The following is a 15,276-nucleotide window of genomic DNA, read 5'->3' on the forward strand; positions in this document are numbered from 1 at the left end:
GCTGGGTATGTAGTGAACTCCCCCTAGTGGTGACTACAGGCTTTCCCCGGAGAAATTTTTTTTTTTTTTTTTTTTTTTTTTAAAGATTGTATTTTATTTATTTGACAGAGAGAGAGGGAGACAGCTAGAGAGGGAACACAAGCAGGGGGAGTGGGAGAGGGAGAAGCAGGCTCCCGGGTGAGCAGAGAGCCCGATGCGGGGCTCGATCCAAGGACCCTGGGATCATGACCTGAGCCGAAGGCAGACGCTTAACGACTGAGCCACCCAGGCACCCCGAGAAATGTTTTTTTTATAGTTTCTTAGCTATTTGTGCTGTATTATTTGGATGCTGCAGCTCGTATTGTTGTTGTGGGATTTGGATGCAATGCACCTTGGCATACCTGGCCCCAGGGACATTGTGGAAGAGGGGCACGTAACGAATATATGGGTCATCCAAGGTATGGGGGGTGGGCTATATGGTATGGGCTGGCTGGATAGCTAGCTTGCAAAAGCATACCCAGAATGTTCCTGAAGATCACTATCTTGAGAATATAGAGATCCCGTCCTCCCTCTATATTCCCATCAAGCAGAATAGGTAGAAGAACATGTTATTCAGCATTCAAGGTCAGGGGCTCCCTGGGTGGCAAACCCAAAGTGTCTCCTTTGTAACAAAGAGAGTTCTGACGGCAGGCCTTGATCTCTTTGGAATGTGGGCCATGCAAGGAGGGAGAGGCTGCAGACAGTCCCTAGGCGAAGCTGCTCTGCTATAAAAGCTTGCTGCATGTCGATTCCAGCAGCAGATACTTTGTCCAGTCTGCTGCTTCTGGACTCCCCATACCTAAGTTCCCCCAACAGACGTGTGTCTCAATTGCTGTCTCTGGGTCATTTCTTCGGCCTTGCTGGACCATCACCCACCCCTGGCTTAGAGTCTGTTAGGGTGCGGCTGCACATCATCAGTCCCCTGTCCCTGTACTATAAATAAACTCTTCCTCCTCTGCTGTTCTCAGAAGTTAATAATTTCGTGTTTTGTCATGTTGCCATTCCCTTTAATAATACAGTCTTTTTTTTTTTTTTTAAAGATTTTTTATTTATTTATTCATGAGAGACAGAGAGAGAGAGAGAGGCAGAGGGAGAAGCAGGCTCCCAAGGAGCAGGGAGCCCGATGTGGGACTCGATCCCAGGACCCTGGGATCATGACCTGAGCCGAAGGCAGACGCTTAACCATCTGAGCCACCCAGGCGCCCAATAATACAGTCTTAAAACCACTGATCATACAGAAAAGACCCAAGCTCCTTACCACACCAACAAGATCTGCCATATTTGCTCCTGACAATCTCTTAGACTTCATCCTCTTATTCACATACATTGTGCACCCACTCCAGCTATTCTGGTGCTCTCTTCTGCCCTTCTGGTATGCCAAACTTGTTCCTCCTGGTTCCTTTCCCCTAGCTCTTGCTTCTGCCTGGTAAACTCTCCCTACATGTGATCACATCACAAGTTCCTCCTTGGCTTAAATGATTTCACCTCAGAGACAGTTTTTCTGACCACCAATTAGAAGTGAACTCCCAGACACGACCTGTTATATCAATGTGCTTGACTTCATTACTTTATTATTCTCTAATCATTTCTTATAAATTTATAATTCATTTGTTGATTTTTTGTCATTCTGAATCACAACATAAACTCTAAGGTAGCAGAAATATATCAGGATCATTCAACTCTATCCTAAGGCAACCAAATTGGTGCTTAGACTACATTGCTAAAAACTTAAATGAATGAATGAATCAATGGATGGATGCATATGATAAATTTCATTCATGTACACATGAATATTTGCCAGGCACTATACTTGGCACTGAGAATACGTTTAAAGTTTAGGGAGAAAACATTATTTTCAAGATGTCATTATTACTGAAACTAGAATAAAATTTCTAAATTATGTAGAGAAGATTCAATTTCTCATTTCATCTAAATTATTTCTACGTAATTTTAATTTGGTCCTCCAAATATATGTGTGTTTCCTCCAATGTATTCTCTCTCTCTCTCTTTTTTTTTTTTTTTAAGATTTATTTATTTATTTGACAGAGAGAAAGCACAAGCAGGGGGAGCAGGAGAGAGAGAAGCAGGCTTCCCGCGGAGCAGGGAGTCTGATATGGGGCTCGATCCCCGGACCCTGGGATCATGACCTGAGTAGAAGGCAGACGCTTAAGCAACTGAGCCACCCAGGCGCCCCTCCAATGTATTCTCTTGTAGAGAGGTATCACTTTCTCCATTGCTAGCCTAGCTAGCCATATGATCCAAAACAAAAAATGTAAATATTTGATCATTTAAGCAAGTTTAGAACCAAGCTGTAATCTCTGCATCCCCTAGGATAGAAACGTAACTATCTGAGTGTCCATTTCTTTGTTTCAATGGTAGTGTATACAACAGTCACTAACCACATGCGTGTGGCTACCTGAACATGTGGAATGTGGCTAGTGAGACAGGAACTAAATTTATAATTTCATTTAATGTTAATTTAAATTTAAAGCTTGGAGCAGTATAAAAGGTTTCCTTCAAGAAGTCTGAAACTTATTTTGTCAATTATATTTACTTCCAAATTAAAAAAAAAAAAAAACATTGTATTCACGTTATGTAATGTTCAAACATACCATCATCTGTGGCAAAAGGCCTAAAATTAAGTCCTGGTATTGTGTGTATTGTGGGATTGTGTGTGCCTTGACCAGGAGGGCTTTGAAAGTCTTAATGGCAAGTTCCCCTCCCCATCGTGTGCCCGCGAATAAGGTCTTCTAGCCAAACAACTGTCCCAATCACAGGAACCAGGCAAGCAAATGTCACCTCCCAATAGCCCACAGGATCAGTCACTAAAGTCAATCACATCCTCCTGCAGGAACAGATCATCTAATCCCTTTGTTATTACCAAGCCTGCCTCCCACAGCCCTTGCTTGTTTACTCTTTCCAAGTACAACCCCCGAGTGGCCCCGTATGGCACAGTGTCCTTCTCCCCCATGCTGTGAGTACACACGCCTAATAAACTGCTGTTGATGGCATCTGCCCCAGGTCAGGTGTCCTGTGTTCAGCGACAGCTGTAACCCTGGGGCAGAATCCCCCTCTGCCAAGGTAAAAAGAAGGCAATCGAAACACAATAACATTTTGATCTATTTATACTTGTATAAATATTCTTTCTTTATGAGCAATAGTTTATGTATGTTCAGAGTATACATTCAAAATTTACAAGTAACATTTTGTCACTATCCAATGGCCAATTATCAATAACCAATGTTTCCTGTTATTTTCATAACTGGTATTTATTTGTGTATCGTTTGAATAATAAAAAAATTGCCAATATTCACTCATTTTTGCCCTACAAAAATAGCAATTTTGAATGGTTCAGATTAATATTTTTTTTTTTTTTTTAAGATTTTATTTATTTATTTGACAGAGAGAGACACAGCGAGAGAGAGAACACAAGCAGGCAGAGTGGGAGAGGGAGAAGCAGGCTTCCCGCTGAGCGGGGAGCCCGATGTGGGGCTCGATCCCAGGACCCTGGGGTCACGACCTGAGCCGAAGGCAGACGCTTAACGACTGAGCCACCCAGGCGCCCCCAGATTAATATTTGAAAAATATCTTTTAACACTAAATATCAGTCTATAAAGTGTACTGGTTCACTGAGCAACTGTTAAGCAACTTCCTTCTAGTGTTGCTGTGAGTCTGGCAGATGCTACAAAGTAAAATTCGCTTTCCACATTTTGTCAAGCTAGGACTTCACATGATTTATTTTCTGCCAATGAGATATGTTCTGAGATATTTGGATTCAGCTGTGAACAAAGTTAAGCAGGAGAAGAGGGGATGATGATATCAAATCACCCCGTTTACTGGTGTAGATGTGACAGGAGGGCATGGTTCCAAGCCATCCCTTCCGGCTGGAGCTTCCTGATACCTGGGTTGTAGTGAAGGTCATGTGCTCTTGCAGCTAGCTGTGCTGTGGGGATTTTTGATCCACAGATTTTGATTAAGATGGAATGATTCCAGAGCTGTCAGTCCCTTTTTCCCCCATGCTCCTTCCTGTCCCAAGGGAGAAAATCCTTTGGCTGGCCATTCCTTTGATGGTGTTCTGAGTCTCATTCCAGGAAGTCCAGATAGTACCGGCCCCTCCCACCCTACCTAACATATTTCAAACATGTACTTCTTTATAAAAATCAACTTTCTGCCTAACGTAGAGATTTCTGTTATCTCTCTTTTTTTTAAGATTTTTTATTTATTTGACAGAGAGAGATAGTGAGAGCAGGGAACACAAGCAAGGGGAGTGGGAGAGGGAGAAGCAGGCTTCCCGCTGGGCAGGGAGCCTGATGTAGGGCTAGGTCCCAGGACCCTGGGATCATGACCTGAGCCGAAGGCAGACACTTAAAGACTGAGCCACCGGGTGCTCCAAGATTTCTGTTATCTCTTAATGAACCCCAGATTTATACTGGTGTACTGGAGTGAATCAGACAGCATGATAATGTATCTCTTGATAACACAGTTCTGAATATAAGGTGACTGAAGTTTACTCCCATGTTCCATCATTCATTGCTTTGCAGTGATGCAATGACTAATTTTATATGATCGAATTTTGAACCCCTCTTAAAGTACTATGGTATATTTAATATACTTTTGAAACTAACCTAATTCTTCTAGGTCCTTAAGTCACTGATAATCATTCCTCTAAACCCAAATTATAAGCCAAACATAGAATGCAATATAATTATTGCTCATGATTTAGGCTCACCTCCTCTAATTCAGATTCTTTTTTTTTTTAACCTTCATTTTCCCCAAGTGAGTATCCACTAGGTGATCTGAAAGTTGGGTAAAATTTTGCAAGGTCATTACGGATGGAAGGGGATAAAGGTGTTGCTTTAAAGATGGGAAAGTATATGGATACCCTGAGGTGGGGGGGGGGGGTGCTGAGGACTGGAAGAAGGCCAGTGTAATAGGAACATACTAGATTGAGAATAGATCATTGGAAGGCATGGAGCCAGGGATTGAGATGAGGTCAGGGGACCATGAAACCTGCAGTTTAATATCAGATGCAGACAAATAAACAGCCTATAATCCAATGTGATGGGATGGCCAAACTAATGAAGCTGCCACAGATTCTGGAGCCAAGAGAGACACAAAGAACAGAATGACAGCCGAATTAGGAGCAGTGAGATGGCTCAGGGAGGGAAGGCGTGTGCAGGTGGGCAGCAGGGGAGGGGAGTTCTGGGCAGAGTGTGAGCATGTTAAAACTCCGTAAGAGAGTAGGGCTGTAGCTGAGAAACTGGAAGTTCTGTAGTGTGTATGTGTTAGCACAGAGTACAAGGGTGAAGAGTGGCCCTAAATAACGCTGCAAAACAAAAATGGGACCATGAAAAGCTTTGTAAGATGCATAAGATCAGGATAAATTTATCACTAGAGTTACCTATTACAAGGAGCACTCTGTGAGAAGGCTGAAGAATTCGATTTTAGATACAATTACACCCCAGAGACATTTATGCCAAGTTTCAATATTCCTTAGCTTTAAGAAGACCCATCTAGTTATGAAATGAAATGCAATGATAATTAAACCACCAGAAGACTACAACACAGCATCGCACACTATGCAAGGAATATCAGTTGCAAAAAGGAAACTCCCTTTTGCACAATTGAAGATGCAGTTATCCTATATTTCACCCCTTTTGTCAGCCCCATGGGATACACAGGACATATGCTTTCTATCTAGTTTCAAACATGTGTTTAGATGACAGGCATCCCCTAGGGGCAAGGGGAAGAATGGATTTCAAATAACATAGAAAGATGGAATAAATATCATGCTTAAAGAAATGAATTTCTCTATCTGTCTCATCATATGCAGCAAAAACTTTAAAGGAGCCTACCACTCTTGATGTAAACATTCCTTAAAAATGTTTATTGAAAATCTTTGAACATTGACTGTGGTAACAGGCTATTCATGTGTGGAAAGAATTATTAAGCTAGAAAAGGAGGATGTATTTTTGCAATATGAATTCAACTAACAGGGTTATGGGACTATATGTGTTACGTGCAAACCATTTATTATTTCCAAGGACGTTGTGTCTGTCCACAGTTTAAGTAGCAGCTTCCATCTGGCTATGGAGAATATATGAAAAGTCATTGAATGGGTAGACCTAAACACACTAAGGGAAAAAGAGTCTTTACTCAGGACTCTTGGGCACTCAAAAAGGCAACAAGGTGGCCACACTCAAAATCTGCAACCTCAGAAGAATTGTGAGATTGAAGCAGCATGGTTAACAAAGGAAGGACCTGGATGAACTGAGAAGAAGAGAGGACATGTTTATTAGTCAAAAATATCAACGATAGGTAACAAGTCTATTCACGGAAGCAACTGGACTGAACATAACTCAGCAGATGTCAGTTCTACCACAATCCAGGATCATCACTCTTCCAAGAAGCCCTCTTGCTCCCAACTCTACAAGATCACATGAGCCCCTTTTATCTTAAAGGGAAGCCCAGGGAGGGATATGAAAGACTGAATGAACAATACCCCAAAGAGACTGATAGGTATTTTCACACACTGCTTAAGTTTTGGGACCTCATGAAATTTTAAACTGAGGGAAAGTCTGCTTACAAGAAATGTCATATCAGTTCTGAAAACAGACATAACACTGTCATTACATATTTAAGTCTTATTGCAAATATAATGGGTGAAACTGCATTCCATGCAGTTATGAAAAGAATGCTTAGGAAACATGCCTTCTTACCATTTGGGGGTACTGGCTAACACTATTCATAAATAATGCATCCTCTTATAATAATATATAACATTAATAAATGACCATTGTTTAAGCGTAGATAGATGAAGTTAAAAGACACTTTTGATAATATAGGTAATCAGATGCAGGTACAAGGGCTTTTCAAACAGAATTACTGTATATCCTATTAATGGAACTATTTATGAGAAGCCTCAAAGTAAACTGATTACCTCATCTTTGGATATCACAAAGATATAGTTCTTGGAAAATCTGAGCAAGGTAAGAACATAGGAAAGGTTATATTTGTATCTGTCATAAATCTGATGGAACGATCTGGCTGGTTTATAAAAAGGACACAGCATGACTTCTAACCCTATAAAAAATCTCAATATTTAGCTATGGTGCTTAGGTGGGAAGATATCTGAAATACTAATTTCTAATTTCCACTGTTGTCATGCTCTGGCTCTTATAGAGACTTTAGAGTACCCAAGCAATTAAGTTGGGATCCAACCATTTTTGGCAGTTCTAGAAGTCTAGCAGTGTTTCATTTTCTGTGGTCAGAAAACCTCCATCACCATTTCTTAATCATATCCCTTGTATCTTTATATGCAGCCCATTGGGCAACACTGAATTTCATTGACGCTTACTACTTCTTTGAGTTTCTTTATGGCTTTTTATTTTATTCCAAAACCACTCTCAGGACTTCTGCAACTTCTCCTGATCCTATAGCCTTGGTAAACTTTCAATGGTGTGGCCTTCTCACTTTCTTGTAAGAGCCCCTTAGCGGGCACCACTCTTATAGAGCCTATTACAGCCAACCATGCGCTAAAATAATGGGGGACATGCAGATTACTTAGGTGTAATAGCAGTTTGTCTTTAAACCATTTGGGATTTCTATGCTATTTGAAAGCAAATAAAGACATGTTTGTGGTTCATGGTTCAAAAGTCATAAAAAACATTTGTCACACACACATCAAATTACCAAAGTAAGATTATAACCAAGTGACACAGTTCAAAATAAATCTACATTATGTTTCATCACTTTTCCCAGAGCATGTAAGCTCAGAGTCAAAAAACAAATTTTTAAGTCATCAAAATAGAATGAAATGCATAATTTAACCATATGATTAACAAAGTAGTGTCTACTCCACTGGGCCCTGTTGGGTCACCTAGATAGCTTAAGGTGCCAGTAGATAAAGGTCTTAGATGTGGCACCAAATTGTAGATGTTACAAGGATAGACTTCTTGCTAGATTGTCTAGATTGGAATCCAGCATAGCCATTTACTAGTAGTATGAACTTGGCCAAGTTATTTAACTTCTCCAAGCTTCATTTCCTTTATCTATAATATAGGATAAAATAAATCAAAGAATAGTGTCATCCCAGAGGACTGTTATAAGGATTATGTGAGTTAGTATTTCTATATACCATTTGTAAATGCTTAGAACAGTGTCTGGCCTGTCGTTTTCAATAAATAGATTCTGCCTTTCTTTGTTTTGTCCTGGGATTTGGAGAGAGTGGAATACTCTCCTTCTTCTGTATTTCTTTGAGGCCAGCAATCCATGGGTCCTTTCCATTTCAAGCCAGCTAATTTCCATTGCAAAAGTTTAAAAGATTTATACTCAGTTTCTGTGGGCTTTTTTTTTTCCATAATTTTCAATATATCCTTAGTGATTGTTTTCCTAAACTTTGTTTCCCTTGTATTTCTGAAGTTAGTTCTTGCGTTGTTCTACTAATTACTTCATCAATCATTTAGTGAAATGTCTTAAGATGAACAACTATTTCTGACATATGTACATCATCTACCTGTGTGTGTGTAACTTCATGACTTGCTCTGTGAAAAGACTTGAAGGAGTTCAAGTCTTTTCAAATGTTATTTTATTGGGAAGACCTTCTCTAAATATGTGTTTAAAATTGGCAAAATATATGTCTCCTTTCCTCTACAACACAGAAACATCCTATCCCTCATCCTGGCTTATTTTCTACATAACATTTATGAATTTTATAAACAGATTTATCTATAATTTTAATATAAACTAAAAATTATATAATTTAATTGCTTGTTTTTTTCCTTCTCTTTACTAGAATGTAAGCACCAACATGGTTACTAATTTTTAAAGTGAATTAGTTTTTGTCTTATGTCACCCATTTTACTGAGGCCTTAGAAATATAAAATGACCTGTACCTCTGAAATAAATAATACATTATATGTTAAAAAAAAGAAGAAGAAGAAGAAGAAGATAGCATGAAGGGAAAAATGAAGGGTAGGAAATCGGAGGGGGAGGCAAACCATGAGAGACTATGGACTCTGAGAAACAAACTATGGGTTCTAGAGAGGAGGGGGTGGGGGGATGGATTAGCCTGGTGATGGGTATTAAAGAGGGCATGTACTGAATGGAGCACTGGGTGTTATACGCAAACAATGAATCATGGAACACTACATTAAAACTAATGATGTATGGTGATTAACATAACATAATAAAAAAAAACATTTTAAAATGCTACTGAGATCTATTTAACATATACTATCATTTCTCTCCAATCTATTTTCCCCATTTAATAATTATTTAAGAAAATAATCCAGATATGTAGACATAGGGGCAAATATTTGCTTTCTGATAGCCTTTTTTTTTTTTTTTTTAGCAGATTCTGGGACCCACGATTTTGTGGTTAAATAGCAGGTAGTATTATGAAGTCAAAAATGATTTGGTCTATTTTTAGTCCAACAATATACAATAAGTATCCACCATACATTTTGTATCAGTGTTAGTTTATGTGGGAGAGAAGCCTCACCGAGTCCCAAAGTTCTGTACCCTCCTTCTCTTGAACTGTTAATGAAATAGACGGGGCAGTGTTGTTACAAAACAGATAAAGGAACAACCAAGCAATGGTACAGGATACAACAAAGCTGTTTGACTCAAAAATCATCATACAAGCTTGTATCAAAGCATATGGTACTGAATCACCATTCCAGAGGAAGGAAAATTGGTAGCTAAGAAGATATTTGAACTAAATTGGAGTAGTGTCATAGTGCCTGCCAAATGCGAAGAAAGGTTATTTGTCCCAAGCACGGGGTGTAGAATATGGTACACTCAGTGCAGAAGCAGCCCAAATTAAAATGTCTGCTATGTTACTCTGATTGTTTTCAAAGAAGGGCAGTTGAGACTTTCTAAAATGTCAGATGAAATCATGTTCAAATATAAACACAAAATATGTTTCAATGCCAAACATAAATATATATTTTTAATTATCCGCCACTCTGAATTAGTCACACCATAGCTCCCCTTAACTGAAATAGATAATTAAGTATCGGCTACATTAAAAAAAATCATTGCCAAGGGATATTTGATATTAAACCAGGGAATCAGAAACTGGAATAATCTATTTGTGTCTCCTTAATAAGCTCATAATTATCCTTGAATAAGTGATTTTGTTATTCTGTGCTCTTTCCTTGTGCTTTCATAAAGTGGCCAAGTTCAGCTATATCATGAACTGATTTAGACAATGCTGAAAAAATTAACAAATTGGTATTTTTCAAAAGCTTTAAAATTTTATTGAAGTGTTTATCCTCAACAAAAAAAATGAAACTTCTCACTGTGTACGATTCACTCATCTGCATCCAAAGACCTTTGATTAGAGTAATTTCTCAAATATAAACAATTAGTAACAGGCCATTTGTTTACTAAATGTTACAGGAGAGACCCAGCTGTCTGTATCTCCTTCATTTGACTATTGTGAAGTTAGAATTTTCTCATGACATTTCACTATTTAAAAATGTTTAGCTAAATAATGAAGTCTTTTCAGATTGGATTAGATTAGATAGATATTTTTTCAGATTAGGTATTTTAAGGTTACTTTCCATCTGCCGTCCAAGAAGAAACATGTTTCAATCTAAGAAAATGATTAACATTTCTATATAAGGTGACTCCATTTCTCATATGCCCTAGAAATATATCTTATCACTTATTTTGACATGGAAAGAGGCTTTTTAAAATCAACTGCAGGGCAGTGCTAATTGAGAGAAGCCTTAAAAACTCTGACACCATTTATCCCTGCACAAAGATTCCATGCTCTGTATGTTCTCATCCTTGGATTTCCAATATTGCCTTTATGAGGTTAAGAAGATGAATGCTCATTGCTTTTAATCCTTACTATGATTTATGAGCCTCTTGGTATCCCTTCCCCGGAGCAGCTACCACTGTGTGGTTGTTCTGGCTGTTGCCTCAGTTACAGACATCTGCAAAGTAAATTATGGATTGTCGTCCCATAGACCAGAACGAAGCACTCTCTTCATCTCTCCTGCAGGATTTTTTTTTTTTTTTATTAGAACAAAGACTACGTACAGTTTTACTTGCTTACATCCTAAAGAAATGTTAAGCGAACCTGAATGATAGCACAATGACCTGGATTATGACCTGTCACATAACATCAATGCAGTACGACATATAAACAGGATTACTTTAAAGCTAGGAAAAAAAACAAAAAAACAAAAAAACAACTTTCCATTTATTTATCTTTCTTCTTTCTTTAAGAACACCATCTTTAGGTTCCCAGAAGGAAGATGACCTTTAAAATTAACTAAGAAATGTGCCATGCAATAAAGACACATATTAAGTGTCCCTTCAGTCTCTTGTGTGCAAGATTTTAAGAGCATCTGTGGCCTATGGTTCTTTGAATGAAATACTGACAAAGAAATAAAAAAAACTACATAAAGGAAAATTCATGGAAGATCTAAGTACCTCTTTTAGATTTTTTCTTCTACTGTTATCGCTTATAATAAACTTGTTTTAATAATCCTGGGAACCTGCAGCGATCGAGTAATTGGAACAATTCTTTCTTCTGTATAAGAAGTCTAGCAGAGTCTAAGAAGAAATAGTCAGCTCCCTCTGTATTTTCCTTTCTTTTCTCTGCTTATTATTTTGTGCAGATGATGACTCATAATTCCCAATGACAAGTCCATTGTGAAATCCTAACAGGCATGTCTCAAATGACTATCCTTTGACAGTTACCTAAAATTAGAAATATCCCAGCATTTATCTTTTTTTTTTTTCAAATGTGCTAATTGCAGCGCAAACAATAACCCATCAGGGGAAAATCTCACTAACATAATTTACAAAATGATTTGTAGTAATACCTTACAAACTACTTTTCTTTTTTTAAACAGATGGCTCTGCAATTCATTTTTTGAACCCTATTGTCAACTCAGCAGGATATTGTGAGTACTAAAACCAGAAATGCTCAAATCCACCCCTGGCTGAGCAGATCTGTTGCTCCCTTTGTGTTTCCATCAGTTTCCTTTTCACCTCATCAGTGCTGAGAGGCATGGTTCCCTGAGTGTCAGGACCTGATATTCATACCAATGCCCTAAAAACTTTTTTTTTTTTAAGACAGATCTTATATTTGTTTACCTCTGTGTCAGTCTCTGTATTCATTTCCAAAACCTTCCTTTTGTGACCACACTTTGCTTCTTTGGCCTCATGAAATGAAGTATTAAAGGAATCCTGAAGAATGTGATTTAGTTAAAACCTTAAACTAAATATATCTCTAAATAAACAAATGCCTTTTGCGTAGTGATTACATACAAGTAATTGGCTAAGAAATTATAGGATCTAGACACAAATAAGATGAAACTGGTACTTCCTAAAGATTGGGCAAATATACATATATATATAATCCCCCAATATATTGCCAGCAATTATTTTCTTAAACACACACATACACACACACATGCACATACACACACCCTGATCGGTTTATTTCTCTACATTAAAAAATAAATAGCAACAACAAACATAGCTCCATATGTTCTAAAACATAAATCCCACAGCCCAGGTATGTTTTCAAATTTCATTCAAGGTTCTTCATCTACTGGACCCACTCTTCTAGATTTATCTACCAACTGTCCTCATACCTGATATTCACTGAATTTCCTAACTGTCCAAATGGCTTAAAATTCACCACACATGAATTATTACATACCTTCATGCCTTATATACATCTATCCCCTTTCCTTTACATATTTGTAGTCACTTATCTTTAAAGTCCAGTTCAAATACATTGTTTCTATATTTTCCCTCCCCTTTCCACCATAACATACAGAAGAAATCCTATCCCAACTTCTCTGCAACCATATCATTTTTCATATTGGAACATAAAAGAATTCTATAAATAATCAAAGAGTGCTGTCTGACTGTAGGAAAAAAAGAATGATTTCTTTCATCTTGTTTTTCATTTTCAGATGATTTATAATAAGTTGTTCTAATTACTTGTTAGGCAATCATGAATGTAAGTGACAAATAACAGGACAAACACTAAATTTTGTGAAATTTTGGAGGAGAAATTGATTGCTCTTTCTTTGAATGTCCAAAAAAGAATTTATGAAAGAAGATGATAGGATTTTTAAACCGGCCCCAAGGGCATTACTCTATTCAAAATTGAATTAATGAAAGACAAATATTTTAATACTAAGTTTGGCTTGAAACCTGTACCTTCAATATTCTTGGATATCACTCTCTTCATCCACTCTCCTGGATATCATACCATAGAGATTGCTTTCAGGTCTTTTTTCTTACTTGAAGTTTATGAAAACCCTTACATTAAAAGGAGAACAATTTCAAGCAATTCTCTACAAATGTCTTCTGCATTCATTTGAATTATTTCCTCATTGAAAAAAGTGAACATTCTCACTACTTTAAGTTTATCCTTTCTCAAGTTACTATGTTTAAACTATTCTTATATAAAATGATGATCAAATTTCTATATAGTCCTTTTAACTTTGATTATAGCACAGAGAGAACCAAAGGACATTTGAGAAGAGTGTGCTTCCTTTTTATTTGGATCTTTGGATGTTTTAATGCTTCATTAAGCTTTAAAGGAAAAGATGTAAAATCGTGCATTAATAATTAGTATGGTGTAGTATTAATTTTTGATTACTCATACTTGTATCGTAGATAATATTTAGGTTGCTGAAATCATGGTTTTGTAAAAAGGACAAGTTGCTGGTTACAGGAATTAATTCTGAAGTATGAAGCTCTCTCACGTATTAATCTGAGTATAAGATCTGGAATGAAACCCCTAATCCAAAATTATCCGAGATCAGAAATTTTTTATTAAAAGTATCCAAATTTTCTACAAAAATGTGAAGATTTTACAAGGTAAAAGTAAAATTTTTCCATATGGAAATTCTGCATATTGATGATAACAAATTGAAAGATAAAATGGATGACAAAAGAATTAGTATTTGATATCAAATGGTTAATTTCATTTCAAACTTTTAATCGTGAAAAATTATATCTAAAATCTGTATGGATTTTACTCAAATCTGATACTTGAAATTAATTGATTATGTTATAAAACTAGATTAAATTGTCATATTTTTTGAGTAAATGTATCTCATCAAAGAAAAGCTAAAAACAAAAAGAAATGGTTTAGTTTCTCATTTATTAAATATGAGTATGCAGAGAGTTGAATAAATATCACAGCAAGATCCATAAAGCCACTTTAGTTTAATTACATTTGCCTCATCTCTTTAACTTTTTCTTTCTGAGCTATTATATCAATGGTTAATCTTAACTGATCACTGATTGAGAACTGAGAATATGAAGCTTGTTTTGACTAGAGCCTAAGAACAGATGCTACAATTACCAAGCAGGGAGTGCAAGGTGGTGCTTTAATTATTGTCTCCAGAAGTTAACTATAAGGGTCTAAATCTCAGAGTTCAGATTCCTGCCATCAGCGATGGAAAAGCAGCCTACAACTACCTGCCCAAGAAACAACTGAGCTAGACCCTGCCGAATTATATTAATAAAGACAAGAAAATTTGAGACAGTGTCTCTTTGTTTCCTGTGTCAGAGCTTCACCTGAAGTTTGTCTTTGAAATGAGACATATTCAGTTGAACAAAAGGAATATCCACTAATTATGAGGGAGTAGGCAATGTGTCATAAAAATATAAAAGGAGAAAATAAATTTCTGTTCTTAAGGAGGCACATAGCCACTAGGTTTTCTCAAATCTGAATGTAAATTGAAACAGTGTGAGAAAAATTCAGTGAAGAAGCTTAAACAGAATTCTTGCTAAAAGAAATGATTACTTAAGTTTTATGGTCGCATCATGTTTATGCCAACTGCCTGTAAGTATATAAACATTTGAATATTTTTATTTCTCATAAATAATTTTTTTAAAAGTAAAGTTTTTAAAAGAGTTTGAATTTTGAATTATTTATTAAGAGGTTGAAAGATATGTGTTAATGATAGTTAAATGTCACCTACCTTTGACAAGGCTGGCATCCTTTAAAACTCCAACAATCTATTGAGTTCCAAATGGACTGTATTCCCAAATAGAGTCAAACAGAGCTGGAAAAACAAACATACATAAAGTTGTAATGTCAAAAAAAATTTTATAATATATATTTATTTTAGAGTATTTCACATTTACTTAAAAGCTGCAAAGATGGGGCGCCTGGGTGGCTCAGTCGTTAAGCGTCTGCCTTCGGCTCAGGTCATGATCCCAGGGTCCTGGGATCGAGCCCCGCATCGGGCTCCCTGCTCCGCA

The 15,276-nt window shown here is 37.0% G+C and overlaps 1 protein-coding gene across 5 annotated transcripts in view; it reads right to left on the minus strand.

The window, feature by feature from the left end:
• The window catches only part of CDH12 (cadherin 12), a 1,003,710-nt gene that overhangs the window by 631,588 nt on the left and 356,846 nt on the right, over nt 1-15,276 (minus strand). For all 5 annotated transcript variants that reach the window (XM_032415438.1, XM_032415433.1, XM_032415430.1 and 2 more), the window contains exon 2: nt 14,994-15,077. The gene's annotated coding sequence lies outside the window, so the exon portion shown is untranslated. The remainder of the gene's footprint in view (nt 1-14,993; nt 15,078-15,276) is intronic.

Source organism: Phoca vitulina, unplaced genomic scaffold (genome assembly GCF_004348235.1).
Source record: "Phoca vitulina isolate PV1807 unplaced genomic scaffold, GSC_HSeal_1.0 scaffold17, whole genome shotgun sequence".
Taxonomy (NCBI): domain Eukaryota; kingdom Metazoa; phylum Chordata; class Mammalia; order Carnivora; family Phocidae; genus Phoca; species Phoca vitulina.